The sequence below is a fragment of the Mastigoproctus giganteus genome, chromosome 8, assembly GCF_048544385.1.
Source record: "Mastigoproctus giganteus isolate SK-2022 chromosome 8, ASM4854438v1, whole genome shotgun sequence".
NCBI classification, from domain to species: Eukaryota; Metazoa; Arthropoda; class Arachnida; order Uropygi; family Thelyphonidae; genus Mastigoproctus; species Mastigoproctus giganteus.
The window spans coordinates 137,446,682-137,473,126 of NC_143582.1; positions in this window are offsets into that span (position 1 = coordinate 137,446,682).

Sequence of the window (26,445 nt, forward strand, 5' to 3'; positions counted from 1 at the left end):
TCGATGATTGTAACCAGTGTCTGGTTGCTCGACCAGAGAGCAGAACATAGCCTCTCTGAGTGAAGCCTTCTTCTCCTCCTCAGGTAAGCTTTCCCAAACTTCTTCCTCTACCAAGTTTGCCGGAGTGATAGGTGTAGAGGGCCACTAGTGATAGGGGCACTAGGAACTAGTGAAGCAGGGAGTGCGGTCGCACTGTTACCAAGCTCTCGTGACAACTGGCTCAATATGACGGCATAGGGACGCATCTTCCTACGGCCTTTAATTACCTCCACAGAGCGGTGGGACAGAGCTGGTTGCAACAGCTCTGTCCCACCGCTGGTCAAAAAAAAAAAAAATCTATGGCTAAAAACATTGATTAATGTTTTTGGTCATAGGTTTCAAGACTCTTAATTGAAGTTCTGCATTTGCCAAGATGAGAACTTCTTTGTTCCACCTGGCTTTAACCCTAAAAGTATCGATCGCACTGTTAGCTCTATGGGGTGAGCACGTTTCATGTGCAAACTCAAGCCTGATTTGGTGGTGAAGATTCTATTACAGTGACGGCAAGACCAGGTTGGGCAGGGGGACCACGGTTGCACAGGAGTCATCAATGCCATCAGAGGCTGCCCTCCCAGGACACGACCCTGCCTAGGCGAGGCATGGTCAACCTCTTTTCTCTTTATGGTACTTGTAGCGGTCTAGGTTAAAACCCGTCAGAGGTGCTAATCCTGAAGGGAGTGTCAAAATGTTTAACCTTTCGCCAGACAAGTCTGCCCAGCCCACACCATGAAGTTTCTCTATTAATAACATTTCTTTCTCTTTACTCCTCATCTGGTATGTTATCTTGTGTTAGCACCTAGCCTAATTTAATGATATAGGTTAGCATATCCTTAGAGTACTACCCCTATAAATATAATTTCTTTACTCATTCCTTTATACTGTTACTTTCTTTTTATTACCCCTATAGCACCCTTACATTATTTCATCATCATTAACATTCATAACAGATTATCTCAACCTCAGTAACTAACTTGCCTAATACAGCAGGAACGTTCCTTTTTTAAAAGGACTATCACTCAATTCCTTACAGTGCTAGGTTATGAGTCCTTAGTTCAGGATTCAAGAAAAAAACAGGAAGAGACTTACGTTCCAAAATGGCCGCTACTTCCAATTTCATTGCGTTCAGGCTTCCTTTCCCAGGCAGGCTTTCTTTCCCTTGCTTCTGCACTCTGCTGTCCTTAGTGGCGGACAGGCTTTCTTCCATTTGCTCTTATCTGCACAACTTTCAACGCACATGTTCCCATTCTTCCATACCTTCAAAAACCATCATCACTTTCAGTCCGCATTTACTGGCGTCCTCTACGCCTCACTACCCATTTTTTTCACTTCCCCCCTTATTTCCCTTTTTCTTCTTCATCTTGATATCACGATTTGTGAACTCCGACACCAAAAAAATCTACTCCCACTTCAACCCGCAACTCACGACCTCGACCACAGAGAAGTCAGATACAGAATGGACACTTGCTCAAATTACCCCCCCCCCTAACTTTACTCTTTCCCTCAAGTTTTGAACGCCTCTCCCAAGGAATCATAACCAATCCTCATACTCTGTTTAATATTTCATTCCTTCCTATTTGCTAAAATATCTCAACGCAGCTGTCTCCCTAGCGCAACAAACCAACCCTTCTCTAGAAATTTCTTATTTTTTTTCACACCGTAGTATGGCCCTTTCATGTTGCCGGTCACCTCCAGAAACACTCATTTTCGTGTTCACACCACTGCTAAATATATCGAACTTGACCCAAATATCAGTCACCCGGACCCCGTTTTCTTTTGACGCGGACACTAATTACCTTTGACTTTTAACGCGAATCACTAATTACCTGTTTACTTTCTAACGGTGGCTTAGATCAAAAGAGACGCTTCGTAATCCCGTTTCACGGTCCTATTGTTCTTATCCTCAGCAACCCTTTCACGCCTGTTCTCAAATGGCACCCCCCTTCTCTAGTGCTGTCCCTCTTTGCTCTCTGTATTACTCGAAATTACTTGTTTCCATTTAGCCGCTATTTAACATATTCGTCTATAACTTTCCCATTCTCAAATCCAGTGTTTCTTCAAACTTTAACCTTATTTATATTAAAACTAAATATCCAATCTTAATACTTACTATCTTTAACTTAATACTCATTGTCCATCGCCCTTCCTGGATTTATTTTCGCAAAACAAATATTTAAATTTTATTTATAAGAATCTACATCTTACAAACTATTTATACTTTGGTAGATGCTTGGGAATGTAACATAATGTGTACTATTAAATTATTTCCCACAAGCATCTATTTCTTTCTCATATACGAGTATAAAATTAGACTTAAAGGTGGGTTACTGTTAATTTGACGTGTGAAACAATATGTAGATATAGCAGGTTATCCATATCTGGTGTACCGCCTAATTATGAAGTTAGCTGAAACTGCCATATGTATTTCAATCATTTGTTAGAAAAAGAATATTTGAAATCAAACGTGTAGTAGTAATGTTTTGTTGGATTTTCCGCTTATTATCAGAATAAACCCTCAAAAATAATATTGTTTTCATATGTTTTTCATTGCACAGATAAATCGCTTTGGTATTTTGCGTTATTTCTGCAGTTTTGACAGATCTCTAATCATTTTGATAACAACCATCACATAAATAAAGTACAAATGTTTTCATGAATCTTACTTCTTATGCTTCTGTTACTGGAACTTTCATTGACCTATAATTTCTTCACCTATCTTTCTTTTCTTTTTCTGTCTGTTTTTATTATTTTCATCTATTTCCTACAAAAATATTCAGATATAACACATCTTATTGTTGCAGTGTGCAAAGAGCTTTCCTTGTTCTCCTCATGTCTTCAATAACTTCTTGATGCCATTAATAGCTGAAATTAGAAATTTGAAATTAAAAGAAATTAGAAAGAAAAAATTAAAATTAGAAATTTTCTTCTGCGGGAGAACTACCTTTTGAAGACAGTTATTTGTGTTAGATAAAGCATGACAGATGGGGCTAACCATGAACTTGTGGTACCTTGCTTGAATCCACGCGATGCCACAGAAGTACGGGGAACCGTGTGTGTGTGTGAGACGTTTCCATAACAACGAACAAGCAGGAACTTTTAGAGTACTGGAGGAAATGAATGTTTTAAAATTCCATTTAGTCGGTTCTCTAGCCATCTTTGAAACTGATAATACCCTATATTGTAAAACTGAGCCATCTTGGAAACTGATAATATTGTAAAACTGCTACAAACATCAGGAAACTTCAACCTATCGATATTTACAAAAACATTAAAGTGTTTACATTGTCCCTCCATCCACATTAATGTGTTTCTTCAGGAAATATTATCATTAGATGCTTTTATGATATTAGTCTTCGGAGTTAAATATGGTGTACTTTTTAGCAGTTAAGAGAGTATACTAAATTTGCAACATACACTTCACTTGTCAGTTATAACGAGAGAGATCATTTAGAATGGCATAAAAATGCAATTAAATTAATATCTTCCCTAAGAATGTGAACTTAACAGATGGCCAAAGATTACCCATCTCAATATTGTATATGCATTCATGGAATCCCATGAATGCATATACTTGGAATCCCAGTAATTAATCTCTTTAACAAGAATTATTTATTTGGTTCTGCTGGATTTATCATTAAAATTCAACATAAAATTGGGTTACCATTCCATTCACTCCCTCCACTTTCAAATTCGGGACAGAATTAATAATAGTTATTATTAAATAAATTATATTATGAATTTACTTAATTAATAATTAGACACTGATATCAGCAGTTATAATATTAATTAATTAATAATTTAAATTAATTTTGATATGAATAGATTATAAAAAAACCTGTTAAATTATTTGGAGTTAGGAGAGCCCTTATGTTGGATATATATATATTTTTTTTTAGCTAGAAGAATTTATACCACTTAATTAATGCAACAGTGCTCTTAATAATAAGAGCAGAGAAACCTTTGCCTTCCTAACGAGTACTTTTGGTATTAAGATTAATGGCTTCTCCAGGATAGCTCGCATTACAATCTCTACATAGTATGCGATTTATCGCTTACCATACGATACAGTATCTCGGGGCCGATCCTTGGTGGGTGGGGGTGCACAGGAAGTGTAACGAATCGGGCCCTCGAATGAAAAGGGTCCCACATATCCCAAAAAAACGGCCTCTCAGCTCCTGCAAGAAGGTCCGGCTTGGGCGGTAGCACAATGGTATCGTCACCGTTCTCCCCACACTGGGTGGAAAAGGGCCCGGGTTCGAATCTCGTCGATGACGTAAGGAACTTAAGTGGATTTTTTTCACTCCGTGGCTGAGTTAGTTAGTCTCAGGAGCAGACAGCAACATTTTTCTCCCCAAAACTGGGGTTTTTTTCATCCAGCAAAACAGGCAAATCAACCAGAGAACACGCAATTTACAATCATAATACCTATATGGGTATATGTAAGAGATTACGGGTGGCCCTAATATAATAATTTGAATTTGAAAATTTGGGCCAAACTTTAATTCTCGGACCCGGACCCCCTGAACCCTAGGACTGGCTCTGCTGTCGACTTGGTAATGGGAATTACGTGTATATATCTGAGCAGTCATTTATCGTGTGGATGACCTCCTTGACTACTATTGCACATCTATTGAGAAGACTGATTTCGCCCATTCAGTGATTGAACAAATGTCGTCCTGGGTCTTATCTTTCCTTTCCTTCTTCCTCTCTTCAATAATTTGGGTACTGTTTGAGTCCTCGGGTCATTCACTTTCTTCATCTCCCCTACCTTTTATTATTCCCTCATATCCTTTCCCCTCTCCGCATTTTATTTTCGCTTCCTTCGTTCTCCTCTCCATTTCATTTTCTTCCATCCTTTTCCGTACCTTTCATATCTCCTCTCCCCATTTACTTCCCTTCCTTTCGTTTTCTTCCCTCTTTTACCTTCTCCATGTGTCTTTCCGTTTCCATGTTCCGTCGTCCTCAACCACATTTATAAAATATTGTCCTTTGATTAAAGTTTTTTACAGTGGAGAGAAGTATATTGATGGCGAAAGCTTCTCTGTTTTCAATCTTATTTTAATTTGTTTATTTTAACGGCTTTAAACCTAGTATAAGTTAATGCCTTTATCAGTATTAACTGTTTTTAGTTTTAAAACTTAACTGTATATGGTATAAGACGATTGTTCAACTTTGGCTGAAACTACTTTATTATACAGCACGAAGTATTATATTATATTATATATCTTTTTCTATACATTAAAATAATTTTCCTCCTAATGATATTTATTCAGCCAGTGGGAGAAGAGGGATGCAGGTTACGTGTAATACGTAACAAATACAAAAATACGTAACAGAAGCTTCTTTTACGGTGGTAAAACATGCTTCTCTTTAAGCGTGGTCACGCTTTATGTTTATCTAATGGTACCACGCGGTACCATTCTTTATTTCCATATGTAACGTATTTATTTAAATAAACTAAAGGCATAATATATTAAGATTGTATATCTTATAATATCGGATAAGATACACCATAGACAACTCTTAAAGAAAAAGTACGACCGTAGTGTCTGCCCTGGAGTGTTTTCTCTGCCCATCTTTCTAGCTTCGTTTGTGCCTCCTGGTTGGGAGGGGACTCCTCGCTTAGGTTGAGTGGAGCATGCCGCTTGTCTATCTTCCTTATGGCCTGCTGGAGTGCTGCTGTGTGCGTTTCTGGAAGTAATCCTTCAGGTTAGCAATCGCTGTCTCTCTGATGCTCAGTGAGATCTATCAGGCCAGGCCCCTTCCTCCTTCTTTCCGGACAATTGTCAGTCTCTCCACGGCTAATTTCGGGTGGTGTTGGCGGCTCTTGGTCATCATTGTCCTTGTCTTTCTCATGATATCCTCCAGCTCGGTGGATAACAGATCGGTGTTATTCCAATCTGTGACCTCGAAGGAGTATGTTAGCACTGGGACTGCATAGGTGTTTATGGCTTTAAATGTGTTTCCTCCGTTCAGCTTGGCTTTCAGCAGGCTTCTGAGGCTGATGGTATTTTTCGGTCAGGCAGCCCTTAATTTCCTTGTGCTATAACTTCTGAGTCTGCATCATCCCCAAGTATTTGTAGGCCTCTCCCTCTGCCATGGCTTCGATCTCTTTATCACTCTGCAGCTGCAGAGTGATCTCTTTATCACTCTGCAGCTGGTAGTTTCGGTTGACTAATTTTCCCTGACGCAATCCGTGGGTCTTGCATTTGTCTAGATCAGTGTTTCCCAACCTTTTTTTTACCATGCCCCACCTAAGTCTTTCTAAAATTCTGATGCCCCCTATGTAACGTTGGGAAACACCGATATACATATTTTTTATATTCAAAAATTGAATTATTCCCTAAATGAAGCCTAATTACAACTTGTTCAGGACACAAAACTTAGGTTTTAGGAAGAAATCATTAGGAAATTATTAAGAAAAAAACAGTAAGTAAATTTTCAAAACATATAATGGACAACTAAAATTCAAGTACAAAATAATTTATATGAAAGATTTTTTTATAATATTTTAATTTTTAGTAATTATTATTTAATTGTTTAATAATTTCAACATTCCATGTGAAGTCACTTCTAGATGAGTGCACTAAATTTAGTGAGACCCTTGTGCTTGATGCTTGCCGCAGAGAGATTTTATATTGGGCTCCAATTTAGTCAGCTTCAGTCTCAAGTCTCCCCGTTTTGTGATATCCAGTCGATTTCTTTTCTTTAGGAACAAATCATTTATGGCACTAAATCCACATTCAGCTAAATATGAAGATGGAAACGGTAACAATAGCTCTCTTGCAAAGTTGGTTGAATTTGGGTATTTAATTTCTGTTTCATCACAAAGCCATGCCATCGCTCCTTTTATATTGAATAAAGTTTTAACTGACTCATCATTTTGCATTTCTGAGAGTTCTTCTTGGTACTGCATTGATACATCAGACAAATCCACTAACATTGGTTGCATCATCCAGGTTGGAAAATCAATTTGTTTTAAATCAGAAAACCTTTCTTTTAAATCAGCGGACAGAATTTTCAGATGATCGACAATAACAAGTACAGCCGTATCAGTCACTTCACATTTTTGCAGCCAACGAAACTGTTCAAAATTTTTGTTACAAATATATTTTTGACATAATTCAATAAATGTAATGAAACCAAATATCTTCGCTTTTGCATCGACGAGAGTTTTATTTGTTCCTTGAAGTTGTTTATTTAATATATTTAGTTTTTCAAAGATATCGGCTAAATAACTCACAAATGCTTTACCATCGACCGTTAACAGATGCTTCATTTCAGGTTTGTCACTTAAAAAGTCACTAATAGTATCAAATAGTTCCATGAATCTTTTCAAGCAGTTCCCTTTCGAGAGCCACCTTACTTCAGTGTGAAGTAAAAGTCTCACATGGTCTCCATTTTGTTCTTCACAAAAAAGCTTGAAGAGACGCTCACATTTGGCATTAGCTTTAATAGCATTGACACATTTTATAACTGATTTTAGTACTTCATGAAGAACAGGCGAAATATTTTTAGCTACCAAGTTTTCCCTATGAATAACACAATGCACAAGAAGCATTTCTGGATTCTCATCTTTCATCAATTTTAAGCAGCCATTTTTCTTGCCCATCATATTAGGAGCACCATCTGAAGCGCAAGATGTTATATTTTTCATTGGTATATTATTGTCATCTAAGTAATTTTTTAGCTTATTATATATATCTTTGGAGGTAGTGGTGCTCTCTAATGATTTACAGAATAACATTTCTTCAGCAAAATTACCTTTATCAATATATCTCACATAAGTTATCAGTACGGCTTCACTGTCTCTCAAAGTTGATTCATCCATTTGCACTGAGAATTTTCTTGTTTTCAGCTTTCCAACAAGTTGTATTTCAATATCTTCACTCATTTCATCTATTCTTCTGCTAACAGTATTGTTATTGAGTGGCATAGCTTTCACGTCTTTGTCATCTTTTTCCAGAACTGTTTTAAGAAATGCTGATATTGATGGTTTGATTAAATTCTCTCCTATAGTATGATTTTTCCCAGATTTAGCAATGAGTAAAGAAATTTCATAACTAGCCTCAAGAGTACGATTGACAGTTGCAGTATGAGCAATAAACAGAGACTTTAATGTTGCTCTTTTTTCAAAATTCTTCTTTAAAGTTTGAAAGTAATCTAAATCTGAATTTACATGAGCATTATATTTCGCCTTCAAATGCGCCTCAAGACGACCTCGCTTCATTGATTCGTTGGTCAAGCATTGTTGGCATAAAAGACAAAAAGGTGACCTTTGATCGTGGATAGCGGGTATGAAACCAAATTTTAAGTATTCCTCTGAATACTGACGAACTTTTTTTTTACTTGCACTACTCATTTTACTGCGCAACTGAAAGAAATAAATATAAGATAAATCAAAAACTAAAAATAAACTATGCATTAAAGTTAATTTAATTTTATTTTAATATATCAAAATTAATTATTAGTACGCTTTTTGAATGAATAAATCACACGAATTACTGAATTCGGGCTATTAAATCTGTGGTCTCTGTGAACAAGCAGATAAGTCTAATTTGTCAAAAATGAGATAAGTGCACTATAATAAAGTATTTATTATTTACTATTATGTGACACGCAGCTATCTTCGTTATTGTAGTTTTAGCGTGAGTAATAAATATTTGTATATTCGAATATATGCGTGTTTATATGAGAGTGTGAAGTTTATTTTTCCTCTCCTGCAAATTCGAGTTTTTGGACTTATTTGCTTATTTACTGAGACCACAGAAATACATATATGACAAATACATACCATTGTATATCACGGTTCTTCATTAATAATAATTCTGTGCGTGGACAAAGTAATTTTTATTTTAATCTGAGATCGTCAAACCTATCCAAATGTACAGTCACGATGCCCAAACGAGCGTTTGTATGAAAGGAATTACCTATTTCATATAACATGCTGAGTTTGCGGTAGGCTACAGTAGACAACCACTTTGCTTGCACATTGCATATGCCATAAGCAATCGTCCAATACAGTATGTACTATTCCTTCACTAGGCATAGTAAGCAATACTCTCCGAGCAAACTGTAGTTGATATTACTCCAAACTTTCAAGTGCAGCTCTATAGAAAGTACAACATTTAACGAATGCTTATTTAAAATTGAGATACCAACAATTCTTCTTTTGTACAAGTTAAATCATAGTAGGCGGTTGTTTTAAACTCTAGACGAGCAATTTTTGAATTGCCCCCCTGAACAATCAAATTGCCCCCATGTGGGGCGTGGGACCCACGTTGGGAAACACTGGTCTAGATCAAATTCCATCCTAATATCATTTCTGAATTCTTTGGTGATCTGGAGTAGTTGCTGAAGGTGCTTCTCGCGTAGAGCTTGATGTCATCCTTGTACATCAGGTGAGTGAGGGTGTACAGGTTCTTCCTTCCTTCTTTGAGGTTATATCCGTACTTGCTACTGTTGAGCATGGTAAATAGCGAGTTAAGTAGGCCTTGCGGTAATCGATGTAGGCTGTGTACATGTTGCGGCGCTTCTTGTAGGCTTGCTCCATAACCGCTGCATCTATGGTTAATTGCTCCTTGCATCATTTCTGCTGTTCGGCCATTATGTTCTAGCTCTCCAAGTGGTCTGATATCTTCCTGGTCAGGATCTTGTACATCGTTGGAAGTCAGGTGATTGACCTATATTTCGCCTGGTTTCTTTATTATTATTATTCCATTATTGGGGGGTTTCACTTCGTGACGGGTATTGTTACTAACTACACAGGGTGGTTGTTGTTATGTCTGATGTTACAGTTGATCGAGGAACTCTCTGACTATCCTACAGGCTTTCAGGATTGCGACTTTCTGGAGTTCCTTGTAGGTTTTCGCTGGGTGACCTATTGCTGCTAGGCTGTTATGTAGGGTCTTTGGCACCATACCGGTGGTTGACGCGATGATCGGAATGGTCGTTACTTGTTGCATTTGCCACATCTCTTTGACCTAGGTTCCTGTCTTAGGTTCGTGTATTTTCTGATTTTTTCCCCATGGATTTTCTGCAGGTTGCCAGTGTTATAATAATAATAATAATTATTATTATTTCTCTATACATTAAAAACGTTTTCCCTCCTAGCGATATTTATTCGAGCCAATGGGAGAAGCGAGCGATAATTGCGTCACTAAAAATGCGCAGGTAAATAATTACATAGGTCATTTCCTGATTAGATTTCGATCAGTGCGTATAATGTTAGTATTATACAAATAATAACGTTGTACAATACAAAACTATACAAATATTTACAAAAAACTAACCTATTTACAATTATACCTCTACTATATCAGAATGATGGGTCCCTTCATCAGCTGACATTAATATACAAAAAACATTACAATGGAACACCAAATGATGCCAGTCGTGGTAATGTATTAAACAGTGAAGCACGTGCACGAGGTTGGTGACCGTTAAATAGAAGGGACACAAATAGGTTACTGGGCAGAATCACTTGCTGTTGACAGTATATGTGGAATGCATGCCAGCGCTCGTCGCATTGAAAAATAACTACCTCCATAATGTTTACCAAGCTCATGCACGTGTTTCACTGTCTAATACATGACCACGCCCGGCATCATTTGACATTCCATTGTGCATGCGCAATAGTTGGCGAGCAGGGGGGGGGGGGTGAAGCGCCTAGTTATTATTATTATTATAATTAACGTAATAAATAAATAAATTATTGTTTTTTTGAATATTAAATAAACTTTAGAATAATAAATAATTTTTTTAGCCTAAAAATATTTTAAAGGTAGTATTTTTAGGCTCATAAACTCGTTTTTTGATGTTTATTATCTTTTTTTTTTTTTTTTTTTTTTTTACTGCTTTTATCTGTATGATATTGTAAATACACGGCAGATCGCTAAATATTGACTGGGACCGCCTAATATAATAAAATAAACATAACCTGTTCTATGATCAGCGTGCTTGTTTTTGCTGGATGAAAACCCCAAGTTTTCGGGGGAATGGGGGTGGTATATCGGTAATGCATGTATGGTTCGAAAAAAGTCAAAGATTCTTCCCACCTAGCGGAGATTCGAACGTAGGCCTTCTGCGCCGATGCATCTCCTAATCAGCATTCAACATACGTGTAATTTACTTTGCACAATCATCCTCTTCCGTGGGTACATGGTAAAGAAGAAAGCACTAACTTGGCACACCCGTAACCTAGCAGTCAGCGTATAGGCACAGAATTACTCGTGCTGCATGTTGGAATCCATGTAAATGCTACAGAATACTTGTGTGGCAATGGCCGTGCACGAAATGTTTCACATGCTTAACGATGGATCTGTGGCAATTTTGAATGCGATGCCGTGTGGAGATTTCTCCTCGTCCCAAAATTCATTTTCACTTTTTGACGATCCATAGTTGAGGGTTGAATGAACACAAGGTTTTATCGCCCCTTTTATGTGCAGCAGGCCGTTGATACTTAGCACAGTATTTAGCGGGATTTTACGTGCACAAACATGTTGGTGCGTCCATACAGGAAACTTCTTTATGCCTTCTTATGAGCTATAAGAAAAGTGTGTAACTGTCATGTGTTGATAACCACATGAAAGTATGAAATATGAAGTTAACTTCCCTCTGTATGTGTTTATATCTACGCCACAATGTATCACATCTCATAAAATACAGTGCGGACGTTTTTAACTGATGCAGCCTTTTTATTTTTTGGGTTTCTTTTCATAGATGAATCTCTTATCAGTTTTTTTTTTTTTTTTTTTTAATACTGTATAGAGAGTTGTTGTTGTTAGGAGCATTAGCAACTAAGGCCATATTGCTCCGTGGATATGCGGTGGTCATTCCCTGACCTTTCCGCATCCTCCATATTTGGTGGACATTGGCTCGAATCCCGGTCTACTCAAGAAGCGTGTGTTACACACTCTTTATTGCATTATATATATATATATATATATATATATATATATATATATGCACATTATATATATATATTCGCAATTATATATTCGCATTATATATTCGCAAACAAAGAGACAACATCATATATATATATATATATATAATGTTGTCTCTTTGTTTTATAAAAATCAGAGTGTAATGGACATTAGAAAATCAATCTCCGTTAATTTTTTTCCTGCTTTCTTCTGTACTTATTTGCAATAAAATAAAACCCTTTAACCGGAAAAGTCTTTAATATTCAAAATGAATTTTTCAGAGAAATAGTTATTGGATTCCAGTTTTAGTTTTTATTTTAAAGTTACAAAATGTTGCTATATGTTTACCGCTGAAAGGTGTTCTGTTCTGTTCGGCATTTGCAGCGATGACTCAGCTTTGAGTGTCCACGTGACTAGCTCACTGGCTTCAATGGCTGTTCTTTGTTTTAAAATCTGCTTAGTCCTTGTGAAATGAGTAGATATTTTCATGTTTTTCTTAGATATTTACCAAGTGCCTGCCACTTCTGCACTCTGATTGCCCGGAGTGCAGACGTGTAGGGGAGGGATCTCAAGGCATCAGCACTACATAAGAAAGCTTCTCGTTTGGGTGCTATTGAGGATAGTTCCGGCCGTGAGAGTAAGCAACGCGTATAAAATCAATATTTGACTGGTATAAACAGTATACGATACAGTAAGATATGATAATACTCACTATTTTTAGACGAGAAGGCCGCCGTAACCTAGTGGTCAGGCGCGCGGGTGCATAAGTACACGTGCCATGAGTGACCGGGGTTCAAGCACCGTAATTGCTGAATACGGTGCTGTTTCTTGTATTCTATCTATCTTGTGAATTCCTCTGACCGTTTGGTCGTACCGGAGTATAAACTGAAAATTTATTTATTTTAAGATATCTATCAAAGCAAACAATACTTATCAAATGAATGATCGACAGTTAAAGTAGCAGTTGCGCAAGAATATAATACGTCACAGTACAGATCAACAAGTTCAACGTTATTCAAGTGCTGGGCAATTTAAATGAAGTAAGGAAAGAACTACAATTTCAGTTTTATGTATTACTGATTTTCTAATGCATCTACGAATTAAAATTAATGAAACGTGCTTAATACAAGGCTGGGATGAAAATTTGGCGATTTAAAAGAAGCATTCTTTACGTCTTAAAAAAAAAATCGTATTACTGTCAAAAAACATTTATTAGGGAACGGCTAGCTGTGATCCTCAGATTATTTACACGACTAGTAGTAGTACACATGTTGCGAGACACCACACAAGAGAGAGAGAGAAAGAGAGATTCAATGGCGGATTTAAGCATAATCAGGATAAGTGAGCTCAGAATTTAGGAGAAGGCTACCGAATTGGTATACCTAAGGTCACAGAGAAGTACTACTCTGTGACCTAAGGTAAAACGTCATTTAGCACTGTTCACATTGAAACATTTTCTTGCAATGATCCTCCATTACATTATAATGGTTTTAGCATTGTCACTTGTTTGAAGAATTCTAGGTTTGAATCGTGTCGGAAATGTATGAATTAAAAAAAAAAAAAAATACCTCTTCAGTCGGGACTGCTGTTAGAGTATCTCAGGCATGAGAGGGGAGAAGGTCCCCCCCTCTTTTGTGGCTTATTCCGGGTTTGTCAGCCCACTCAACAATCAAACCAGCCTGTGATCACTTGTGCAAACACTGGTGCGGTGTAGCCTAAGAATGCACTATGAAATCAGCAACAGCAGCTTTTGGTATTTGTTGAAACTAATTTAAAAAAAAAAGAAAACGAAACACCTCCATTATGTTTTGCTCAAGTAAGTCAACATAATCATGTATTTTTATGCTGTGGTGGGCTAATTTTTCTATATTAGTCTTTTCTTAGTTTTGTTACTGGGTTTTTGAACAAATATTGTCGCCTGAGGGGTCCACAAGGCATTCTGACTGCTTATTACACTCTGTGTTAAATCGATTTTATTAAACAAACTTTGTTTGTTTAATAAAATCGTTAAAATCGATTTGGCTAGGGTAAGGCCTGTCTGCTAAATCTGACTGCCATTAAACTCGACAACAAAACATCACTGCAGTTGCGAGAAGGTTATGAAAAAATGCTGTACTACGAAATAAAAAAATATATATTAAATGTAGTACTGTATTCTGCTGCACTTACCAGTTCGTAGCGTGGAAACTGTGAAAGCTTATTCTCAGTAAAAAAAAAACTGTCGAGTATTCTCGCTGGAGGTTCAGATGACGCCGTACTGATGTTTGACTTATCACCCTAATGGAAATGATGATGATGATAAAGAATGATATGAACTACGATGTGAATCTTGTTAAAGGATGCAGGATACAAGAATTAGTTTGTCTTATTAGTATCTTCATAGTCATAAAAAGGAACAACCGTTTTCTACAGTACTTCGGATTTTCTATATGATTATCCCATGCTGTATTGATAAATGAAAGCAAGGTTGGTCTCCTCATTAGCTGTAATTTATATATGCTTTTGTTAATTAAAATGTTTTTACTAATGGTAAATACCATCACACCAAGGCAGTTACGTCACTGAGTCCCGTACGTACGAACTACGAAGCTTGGTTCAGTGTACGTTGTCATTATTCAGTTATTTTCAGGTCTGTTAAATTCAGGTTAAAGCGAGGGTATACTGTATAGGCAAACATATAGGGGAGAAGCCCTCCCAATGCTGCTTCTGGCACCCTGAACTAGTGATGGGTATCCAAACTACGCGATTCCTCAGGAAAAGGAGGTGATTGTCCCTCTGTATAAGGCAATGGTCAGGCCACGCCTTGAGTACTGCGTACAGGTCTGGAGGCCTCATTTTAGGAAGGATGTAGATTTGCTTGAGCGTGTACAGAGAAGAGCAACACGATTGGTGAGGGGAATGAAGGGATTCTCTTACCAAGAGAGGCTTAAGTTCTGCAAATTGCAGTGGCTGGAGACTAGGCACCTGCGCGGTGATCTGATTGAGGTCTATAAGGCCTTGAATGGGTTGAGCACGCTGAATTCGGATGGGATACTTCCACTTGTTCAGATTACCAACCTACGGGGACATAAGTTCAAATTAAGAAAGGACAGATGTAGAATAGATGTGCGGAAATTTGCCTTTAGCCAGCGGGTGGTTAATTGCTGGAACAAACTTCCATCTGTCGTTGTAGAAGTTGATAGGTTAAATAAATTTAAGGAGGAACTGGATAGGCATTTGGAGGGAATGGTGTGATTTTTTTTTTTTTTTTTTTTGGCTGATGCTGCATAAGCTCCTACATTTGCTTTCTTGCATCATGTGCCACTACTACTACTACCATTACTAATACTAATTTGCATATACAGTATTCTATTTCTCTTCCAAAATCTGTAGCATTTTGAAATGGTCCAATCAGATTTGTCAGTTTTAGAGTTACTCTCCTTTCCATTTCGCATACAATTCAACTTTATACCTATCTAAATTTCTGTTGTTTACATTCCTCTTTTAACGTCTTTTTCTCGTTAAAGACGTTAAAACGCCACTTTTCAGGAGTCGTCTATCGGCAAGGGGTTATTTTTTTATTGTATTAACTGCTTTCGTAAAGCGATTTTCTAGTAATCTCCTTCTCTTATCATCTCTTCTATTTTGAAGATTTTTTTTTTTTTTTGATTTGGTAGTTGTTGGCGCATCGGCTTCTGTGGCCATATTGCACCTCCCAAGGTTTTTGCAGTACTTTGATCCAAGCCCGAGGCGGGAATCGAACCCGCGACCTTTGGGTTGCCGGGCAGGTACTTTACCCACTCGGCTAGCCCGGTCGGCTATTTTGAAGAGTCTAATCATTCCTTTAGTCATAAAACCAAATGCATTTTGTTTTGTTCATATATATATAAGACGTATGTAGAACTCCCTCTAGCCTCGAGAGAGAGAGAGAGACTGTATTTAAATATAAAAAAACTTTGTTTTAAAAATGTTCTTGTTTATACTCCGGCGCGACCACCAGGTCAGTGGAGTTTACAATAAATCATCAATACAAACGTTAATCGTATTTAGCAGTCACGGGCTTGAACCCCGGTCAACTGAAAAAAAAAAAAAAAAGAACGTGTGTTATTGCAGTCGCGCTCCTGACCACTCGGCTACAGAGAATACAAAAATCCTCACTGAAAACGCTAAATGTGCTCTCTTCAAATCGTAAATTGTTGCATCGGAATTTGAACGTAAGAACCATAGGTAGAAGTCTGATTATGTTTATCCCAAGAAAACTGGAGGCCAAAATCGATGGTAAATTTAAGAGAATTAGCTTACTGTTAAAATAAATCAGTATTCGTACATTACTGGCATATTTTGGTAAAACGTAACTCCCTCTATATTTAATAACTGTGACATGATGTGAAACCAAAGTGGTGATTTTCGAAATATACGAATAAAAATTGGTTAAAAACAGCATTTAAGTTCTTAGACGTAAAAAACGTGTTGGCCAGTGTTATTATCGTTATTATTATTAGTGGCATGTGATGCAAGGAAGCAAGCTTATAAAGCATCAGCTAAAAAAAAAAAAAAAAAAAAAAACAACACCTCCCACACCAATTATGCACCCCCTCCCGTCTGATTCTTCCTTGAATTTATTCAGACTGCTTGTATGAATAAATTGACGTTTGTTCCAACGGTGGACCACCTGTTGGTTGAAAGCAAACTTCCTCACTTCTAGCCTGCAACCATCCTTCCTTAGTTTGAATTTTTACCCTGTCATGTGTTATTCAGCAAGGTTAAACGATTAAAATAAGTTAAATTTGGCGTTCCTACACAAGTCACAACACCGTACAGAGATCTAAATTTGTTAATATTCTTGTTCAGTTGCCCCAATATGCCTATATTGTAAAAGTGAATATAAATAGACTTATTGTAACATGAACTGGCCTACGCAATAACACATGCAAAATAATCAGAAAAAAGACATTAACTTCAGTATTAGATCATAAAAGGTGTTGGATACCTGATAACATGTAGTTGTATGTAACTAGTTTGTCTCTATGTCAATTCTAGTGCTGCAAAAGACCGCTATGATCGATTGAGCGAGAAAGTAGAAAAAATGCGAATTAGGTATTTCAAATGTCAAAATTAAATCAGCAGTACACCCTTATCTCAATTAATTATATGGAGAAATTTTTACGAATTTTCCTCAACCTTTTTGAAGTATTTTTCAAAATATTCTATTTGGTTACAAAATAGAGGAAATTTTTTTGAGCGAAGTTAGTGCATATTTAAAATTGATCAAGTGGAAAAGAAAAATAAATACTGATGAATGTCTTATCAGCGTTGTTTATTAAGAAACAATTTGAATAACAAATGTGATAAATTGTGACATGCCGAAAGAAATTCCGAGTTTCTCAAATATTGAACTACAATTTCTTTTTAAGAGTACTGTACACTGAGTGGACAGAAATCATGGGATACCTACCTAATAACGGGTAGGCCCACCTTTCGCCCGGATAAGGTCAGTCACACGACGAGGCATTGATTCTACTAGTTCACGAAAGCGTTCCACGGGTATTTCCATTCATGCTTGCTGCACCGCTGTCCATAATTCCGTCGCATTCCTGGGTGGAGGATCCAAAGCCACAGCATCCCAAAGATGCCCCCACAGGGTTCATGTCCAGTGAACGGGGAGGCGATTCCATGGTGGTAAAATCTGCGGAATGCTCTTCGAACCATGTTCTAGTCACCACGGCTCTGTGGGGAGGCCCATTGTCCTGCTGGAAGAGTCCATTGCCTTGTGGGTGTTTCGCCCAGTTGAGGCGTAGAGTCCTGTATGGTGGTGTTAGCAATGGGACTCTGGTGGGTCGGCGGCTCCCATTACCTATTGCGGCTAATGATCGCTTGCTGGTCTTCGTGGAGACGTTTCTGGCACCTCCCTCGTTGAAGTCAGCGGTGATTTGTGCCACTGTCGCTCTCCGGTTGGCTGAAACAATGCGACACAGACGTCGACGGCCACTTTCATCCACCATCTTTCTCCTCCCATAGTGCTGTCCTCGATGAGATGTTATTCCGGAAATGACGTATTCCTGATACACTCTTGATACTCTCGAACAGGGACAGTGCAATTTCTGTACCACCTCTACGATAGAATGATCCATGTGTCGGGCACCCACTGTCATCCCTCTTTCAAAGTGGGTTAACTCATGACATTTATCCATGCCGACATCGAATTACCGTCGACGTGAATACAGTGATGTAGTGTACCTATATACCTAGCGGTGGGTTCGTCCACAAGCGAGAGAGGTGACAGCGTCGCGTTGCCCAGGAACTAAGTATCACATGAATTTTGTCCTTTCAGTGTATTTCTCCTGATCCTTTTACGACTGGGTATAAGCTACGAGCTACATTTGAGAAGGTCGTGGACTAAGTACGAAGCAGGAGTTTAGTAACATGTTGCTTTTGGGGAATTTGGTAACAATGCATTGCAGCATCGGTAGCAAAAATGTATTGATTCTCCTTTGGAATCAATACTTTTTTGCTACTGATGCTGCAATGCATTGATTGGATCTAACTGCGAAGAAAGTTTTCGCTTGGGCTTTTAGGAATGTATACATTTCAGGAATGACGTCACTGTCCGTGGGAAAATGTATGTCAGCCAGGTATTTTTTTCAAATTAGGAAATAGGCAAAAGTCCAATGGCGCTAGATCTGATGAATGTGGACGATGGTCCAAGATTTCAAAGCCACATTTATGCAGTGGAGTCATGGCAATGGCAGATTATTTGTCGGCGCATTGTCCTGGTGGAACAAGACTCTTTGTTCAGTTTTCCATCTGCGTTTTTCTTTGATGTTTTCATGCAAACGCCTCACAAAGTCTGCGTAATATGCACCCATGATGGTCTGGCCTTTCTGCAGGTAATCTAGCAACATTCCATCAGCATTTTACATCAACGTTATACGAGCACTTTACTCGACAACTGTTGTACGTTTTTGATCTGCAGTCAAAAACTTTGGGACTCATCATGCTGATACCTTTTTCATAGTGAGAACCTCTGTTATTATTTATTTATTTTTAACATATAATATACACAACAGGCATTCGCCCAGTTAAAATGTATAACAGAGCAAAGGTTGTACAAAACATAAAAGTAAATGGTAGACTAATATACTTTGTACAATGAAAGTTAATTTAAACCGGAAAAGTCCAATTCACAAAAATAAAAAAGATATTCATGATGTCAAGTCCAGCGCTATGTAAACTCGCAGAAAGCAGTTTGCTGCAGGAGACATCATTACACACACACACGAATTAATGAGGACATCTTTAGCCCAGAACTCATCCGTCAATCGGTCAACCTACTCCAAATAGAGGCACATTATAGCCTTAGCAGCTTATGTGCCATTAAGCCTCCAGAACAACAACAACAACAACTCCAAATAGTTCTGTGAAATTGTTTCTTGTTCATGAATGCCAATGTTCTTTTGAAGAAGGAGTTCCTGGATATCTCTAATCTGGAGTTACCGATGTGGAATGTAGTCTTCTGTCTAGTAGCCACCACTGGAGCGTGAAGGCCAATATGGCACAGAAGATCCGGCAGGTAGGTTGAACCAGCGAAGATGTGGTACAACAGTTTTAAATCAAGAACAGTTCGCCGAGTTTCCAGAGATTGAAGCTTGAAGTAGGAACAGAGATTCCGGTAGAAGATTCTGTGGTAAAACATGGGGTTACGTCTGGAAAGATAGTGGATAAATTTAATCTGGAGCGATTCTATTTGCTGTATCAAGTATGCATAGTGTGGGTTCCATATAGGAGAAGCAAACTCCACTATAGGGAGTATAGTTGTCTTAATTATGTGGCAAACACAGATGAAATGCCCAAGACACTGGCAGTGTACCTAATTGTCACTCATCACCAGATCATGCACATCAACATCCTCTGGAGTGATGAACGTTCTTGGTTGAGAAGTGGGTAGCGTGCTACCCACTTCTCAACCAAGAACGTTGCAGGTCTTCCATAGCGTGCTGCCCACTTCTCAACCGCGTAATAGGAAAGGTTATCCTCCCCGACGCTGTATCCTCATGAATTGCGTTTGACGTTACTCTATTTTTCCCAAATATTGGATGACTGCACAATCACAGAAAGTACCAGAGATGGTACTTTCTGTGAGCAACAGGTGACTGACAGAAGGCGTGCATTCGCAGCTCAGATTACCCATACGAGATTTCCCACTAGAATTCTGTCGCTTACGGAAAACAGAGTGGCTTAGACGAGCAAACGCTGGAGACAGCCCGCAAATAATACTCTTTTATTAGTCCAAGAAATACGTAACAGAAGCAGATCGTTAGTGAGATTCACCACAAATAACTACTTTCGGTTACAGGTGGATTATTTTTTGTGCTGCAAAGTGATATGGTTGCAGTTAAAATTTTTCGATTGAATGTATTGATTGCTGCAACCACATACCGTTAGTAGCTGGTAATTAGTTAATCTTCTAACAGCGAAGTTTAATTTCAAAATTTGAACCGGTTTTAAAAAGTTAATTGTATTTTTATTTGCATTTTGTTTCCTTTCAGGCGTTTGATTCGCGAAATCTGATTTTTGGCATGTTTTTCTTCTTTTTTTTTCGATTTATATTAACTTTAGATTAGTTTAGCTTATTTTTAGTTTAGGGTTCCCCCCTTTTCATTTCTTGAAGATTTTAGATTCAAGAACCCTCTAGGAAAATGTACCATATCCAAACAGATCGCCTGTTTCACATTTATAGTCTCTTGTGAAACTGCTTGAATATTAATTGTGCTCTCATTTTAAATTTAAATAACGTGGGGATTTATTTATTTATCACAGATATTTGCAACAGATGGAAAATTTTCGCTGTATTTAATCTAAAGGTCTGAGGGTTAAATGATTTGTTTAAAATGGAATACAAGATTCTGATATACACAGGTAGATGTATTTATGTCATTGGAAGGTTTCTTTTCAGCATGCACCAGTCTCCCTATGGACGAAAGCATTAAGGATCAGCAAAAGATTGTAATGTTGCCAGAGGCAAAAATAACCGTTGTGTGCGGGTTATTTGAGGTAATGAGAATGCATTCACACTACAGCTAAAAGGTTTGTTATTTTATTTATTTATTTATTTTTTGTTTAATCCAAGAATGATGAAGAGAAATTAAAAAAAAAAAAAAAAAAATTTGGCATAGTCCCTTTACTTTATGGGTGAACTTTTATTCTGGAGTTTCATGACAGTACGGAGTATGTTTCATGAACACGAGAATGCGGATACCCCTGATTTTCAACTCGCAACTTTTCGATCCGTACACAACAGTTCGGACAAATAGCAGTTTGTTCTGCATGCAGTATTGCTCAAAAATCGTACTCGAATCTTGTGCATATTTTATCTTTGCAGGTAATATGTTGAAAGGGCAATACAAGGTTATTTCTTCCCACCCAGTATTCCGGTGATTGGCCAAAACCTTTAGCCTTTCGTACCTTTAGAGGCGGTGCTGTATCGGGTTATAAGTATCTTTTGCTGCTGACAAGTACCAAACTAGTTCGTGAGCGCATGACGTAGTTCTATTGACTACTCGGAAGTGGCAGCGGTACTAGGGATAGCTTAGAGTTTCGAGGGTGCACGTGCTGCAGTTCAGCCAGCTCATACTACTAGGACTACGCTAACGTCTCCGGGACGATGTGGAGAGTTGTTATCTGGACCTCGGTGTTTTTAGCACTTTTCGCTCACGGTAAGGTGTAATAACGAACCCACAAATTTTAGGATTTTTCTTTTTCTTCTTTTATCTTTTGAGAAAGTTTTACTGAGAAAGCTAACAGTGCCAACTAGCGTTTTCCTGAGGCGCATGTTTCTCTTCTTTTCGATACACTAAAATGAACATTTATTATTATTAAATCATTTTATTTGCAAAACTGTTTTACCCTGAACATCCTTTGGCTAGGAGTATGCATTTATTTCCTTTCAATCGTTACGTAGCGAAGCGAAACTTTATTGGATTAATAGAAAATTGCAGGTTTCTTGGAAAGATTAATTCTTATTTACAAACTGGTTTATGGGTAGTATTTTCCATAGTTATTCTTATTGTATTTCACTAACTACTTATTTGATATGCTTCACTGACAGTTCAGGGAACAATAGTGTGAAATTAACTTTCAAGCGTAACCTCATAAAACTGGATATGGTGTTGTTTCAGTGATTTAGACGTATAATTTTCATAATCAGCCTTGGGATTCATTTTTCCCTCCTTACAAGTTATTGTATTTTTTTAAGTGCATAATCAGATAACATGCTTACATTTTTTTCGTTATAATGTAACGTAATGTTTCGTTAAATATAATGAATGTGGATATGAATTTTTTGAAAATCAATTGCTTGATTTAAAACTCCCGAGAAAATCGCTAAACGCACACAATGGCAGAATCAGCACTTTCAGGACCTTAAGTAGAATACTTTTTACAGCCCCTGTATGGTATAAAAATACACCATTATATGCATCTAACCACCTTGTATCGGGATGTAAAAAAATTATGTAGCAGCTTTACATAAATTCATTCATTGATATGATTATCTCGCTTACACATCAGCAGAGCAATTTTCATTGTCGGGTCTCCTTGCATAGCCGTTCTATAGAAATTGCATAAATAAAGAAGTATTGGCCGGACACAATACTTCATAATTTTTCAGTCGTTGTAACAGCAGGCACTGGATCGTAATTTTGCATTGTTAAGAAGATAAATAATGTCGTACTTTTTTATGAATTTAATTTTGTTTACCTTTTTCTTATTTCAACTCTTTTTTTTTTTTTCGAAAAGATTATTTTGGTGTACATATATGCCCTTTTGATCCTGGCCTAGCTCATCATCGTGAATCTCGCGGGGCGGAAGCAGAATTTGTAGTTTGGCCACTGCGTCTTTGATTCTGATGATCAGGCGACTTGCTTTTAAAAAGGTATCTATTTTAAGGTTATTGCACTTTGTCTTTGGAGTAAGACAGAATTAAATAATCTAAAAAAAAATTGATATAAATGTGACGTTCCGATTAATTGCAAATGTTAATGAAATGTATGTATAATTTCTTTGTATTTCGTCTGATAATTCAAATAAACGAAGGCCCATTACTCATTTTAATACTAGTCCAAATGATGTACTCAACATCATTCGGATAACGTTGGATAAAGCATAACTTTTCATACCATAGTCAACAAATTTTGAATCGTGGTTATTGTATTTTTTTGTTCTCTAGCTGTGATATCCACAGCATCGCTTAAAAACGCTCGCTTTGGATTTGTAAGGCCAAAAGGGGTGATCCATGAAACAATAGCCAATTAGGTGATATTGAGTCTAAAATATTAGTAATACGCAGGGCTGTAGTGTATGGTATACCCTCTGGATTTTTTTAGGTGAATAGCGTATACCTTCTGGTTTTTGAAAGACGTGAAAAAAAAAAACAAATATTATTAAAATAGTTAACATTATAACATTTATAGAGTATACCTTCTAATTTTACGACTACAGCACTGGGAATATGTATCCCATTCTAAGCGCTATGAACGTTTAAAGTTAAGCATATGGTTGCAATAGTGGGTAAATGAAAGGGATATTGCAGGAATTCATAAAGCAGTTATAATTTGGCTTAATAGTTTTGCAGTAGACGACGATAATTTTTGTTATACAGCATAATTCCGGCACGAGTTATATATAAATCAGTATTTGTTATTTCAAAGGTACTATAACAAAGTATACTTTTTATTAGCATGTATGAGGTGTGCAATAAAGTTCCGAGACTAATGCAATAAAAAGAACACAAAGTGAAGGAGAACAGAAATGGTTTTATTTTTATTCGAAGTAATCACCGCCTGATTGAATAACTTATTACACCTTTCTAAAAATTTTTGAAAAGCGTCAGCGAAGACAGGCGTTTAAAAAGATGATATTCAGTCGGTTGTTAGTCCTCAACATCGTGAAATATCTTCCTTTGAAGGCAGTTTTCACTTTGGGAAAGAGGAAGAAGCCCGCTGGTACCAGATCGGGAGAGTAGGGTGGATGGTTGAGCTGTACAATGCCATGTTTCGTCAGAAATGTCTTCACAACCAGTGCGGAATGCGCGGGGCCATTGTTATGCAACAAGAACCAGCTGCCTTTCTCTCGAAATTGTGGCCTCACTTGGGTACTGCGCTTCAATACCCCTTTAAAGCCTGTACGTAGCATTGACTCTCCCTCAAGGTACAAATCTTGGTGAAACATACCCTGTTTGTCAAAAAACGTGATCAGTATCGTCTTGATCCTGGACTTCTGTAAACTACTTTTTTGGACCTTGGTGATGATTTTGAAGCACTGCATGCTTTGTCTCAGGGTCATACTAAAACAACCAACACTCATCTCCAGTGAAAGTACAGTGTGTTAGTTGTCTGATGGCACCAGGGGTTTCCCCCATCTCCGCATTGTATTCTTTGTGTGTGACACAGAACTCTGTGGAGGCCAGAGATTTAAAAAGTGTGTGGGGAGTAGTCTGCTGTGTAGCGTTATGTTCTGTTGTTTCTCTGACCATTTAGCCTGTGGCCCCTATTTGGACCCACCGTTGCCTACACTTTGCCACGAGGAGGCAGGTCAGGCACCCAGTAGATTATTTAAGTACTCTGGCAGGCTCCACCACCTAATTTCCAAGGATTTCAGTGGCAAGCCTACAGTGGAAGAAATTAGGATTGTTTTGACAAGTCCGAATAAAGTCTTCGCATGATGACACTCTTCGTTTCTTCTGCTCCTCCTCGAGGCTGTGCAGCACAAATTTTGCACATGCCTTCCTTTTTTCTAAATCTATGCAGAATTTGGTGAATCATCTCCTTTATTCGTATATAACTTACCAGTCATATTCTGAGGGTAAAACGAGATCTCTTGCCACAATTTGCCGAACTTTTGCAACTCTGCCCTCATATCAAGAGATGGATATCCACTTCTTGGATCCTCGCGAGCATCCTCACGTCCATCTTTGAACTGCTTTATACCATTCAAATACACTAGTACGACTTATCGTTTCATCGCCATAAACACTTTAACATTCCATACGTTTCTGTTGCGGATTTTCCCGGTTTAAAGCAACATTTAATATTCCTTCGTTGCTCCATTGCGAAATCGTGATAGGGAACGTTAACGCTTCTAACGAAACTGGTTGTTACTTGCAACCTGTTCAGCCTACTGGACAATCTCTGTACCACCATCTGTTGGAGGAAGTTTTAGCTACAACATACCTTCCGCTTATTTTCAAACTCATCGAATATGACTGCAACAGTACCATTCCTGAAATTTTACCGTCACCTCGTATGCATCATGCGCCTATTGTCTCCATCAGTCTACATGTAACAATTCAATTCTCAGTGGACGGATTTTCCTGAATTTTTTTTTTTTGGGGGGGGGGGGGGATCTTTTAAAGAGATAGTTGTTCCAAATTTATTTAAATTGTACCAATAGAAACCCGACAATTATTATTATTCCCTTGTGTTTTTTTCTTTTCTTTTTTCCGTCCTCGATGATTCCCGGTGGTTAGATTTGCATGAAATTTTATATTTTGGGCTTTTTAAAAATATTTGTACAGCTATCTGTCCCAAACTTCATTAAACTCAGCTTTTGAAAATCGACAATTATTGTTTAAATACTTAAATTTTTCTGATTATACTCCGGGGCTACCACACGGTCAGAGGAGTTCACAAGATCGAAAGAACCAGCACCGTATTTAGCGGTCGTTCAAAATATGTGTACTTATGTACCCTCCTTCTGACCACTCGGCTATTTGTCTGTCTGCACGCATGTAATAATCCTACTCCCAGTGGACAGTTTCATGAAATTCCACATTTGGGCCTTATAGAAAGGTTTAACTAGCCATCCAAAATTTCATTAAAAATCAGACCAATAGAAATCCGACAATTATTACTTTTTCCGTTCATCCATATGTTATAACTCGTCTCCCATTGATTCAATTTTTACGAAATTTATACTGTACTTCACTCTGTTAGAAAGATTTTCGAGCCTTCCCAAATTTCATTAAATGGGACTAATAGAAATCCGGCAATTATTTATTTTTTTGTCATACATATCACATAGGCTAGTCATATACCGTATATTGGAACTGAAGAATTGGATATTATGTTTATTGCTATGCTAGTTGGTGAGAAAGAATGGCGGTGTGGAGAATGCGCAGAAACGAAGTTTTCTCGTTTCGCCCATAAGTCTTTGCCTGTTTTTTTTTTTTTTTTTTAATTATTATTATAAATCATGAATTATTACTATTTAGTAACGTGCCTGAAATATAACGCACTGAGTACATTAACTATGTTTTTTTAACTGGTTACTTTCTAGTGTATGCTGTTTGCTTATTTAAATAAACTTTCATTTAGCAGGAACACATTTTTGAACTGAATCGTATCTGCTATTCACTTTTGTTTAGAACATCAGAATGATTATAAGATTATGCACTAGGTTTGTTACGAAAAAGTGCTGATATATTTTCCTTTATTTTGCTTCTATAGGT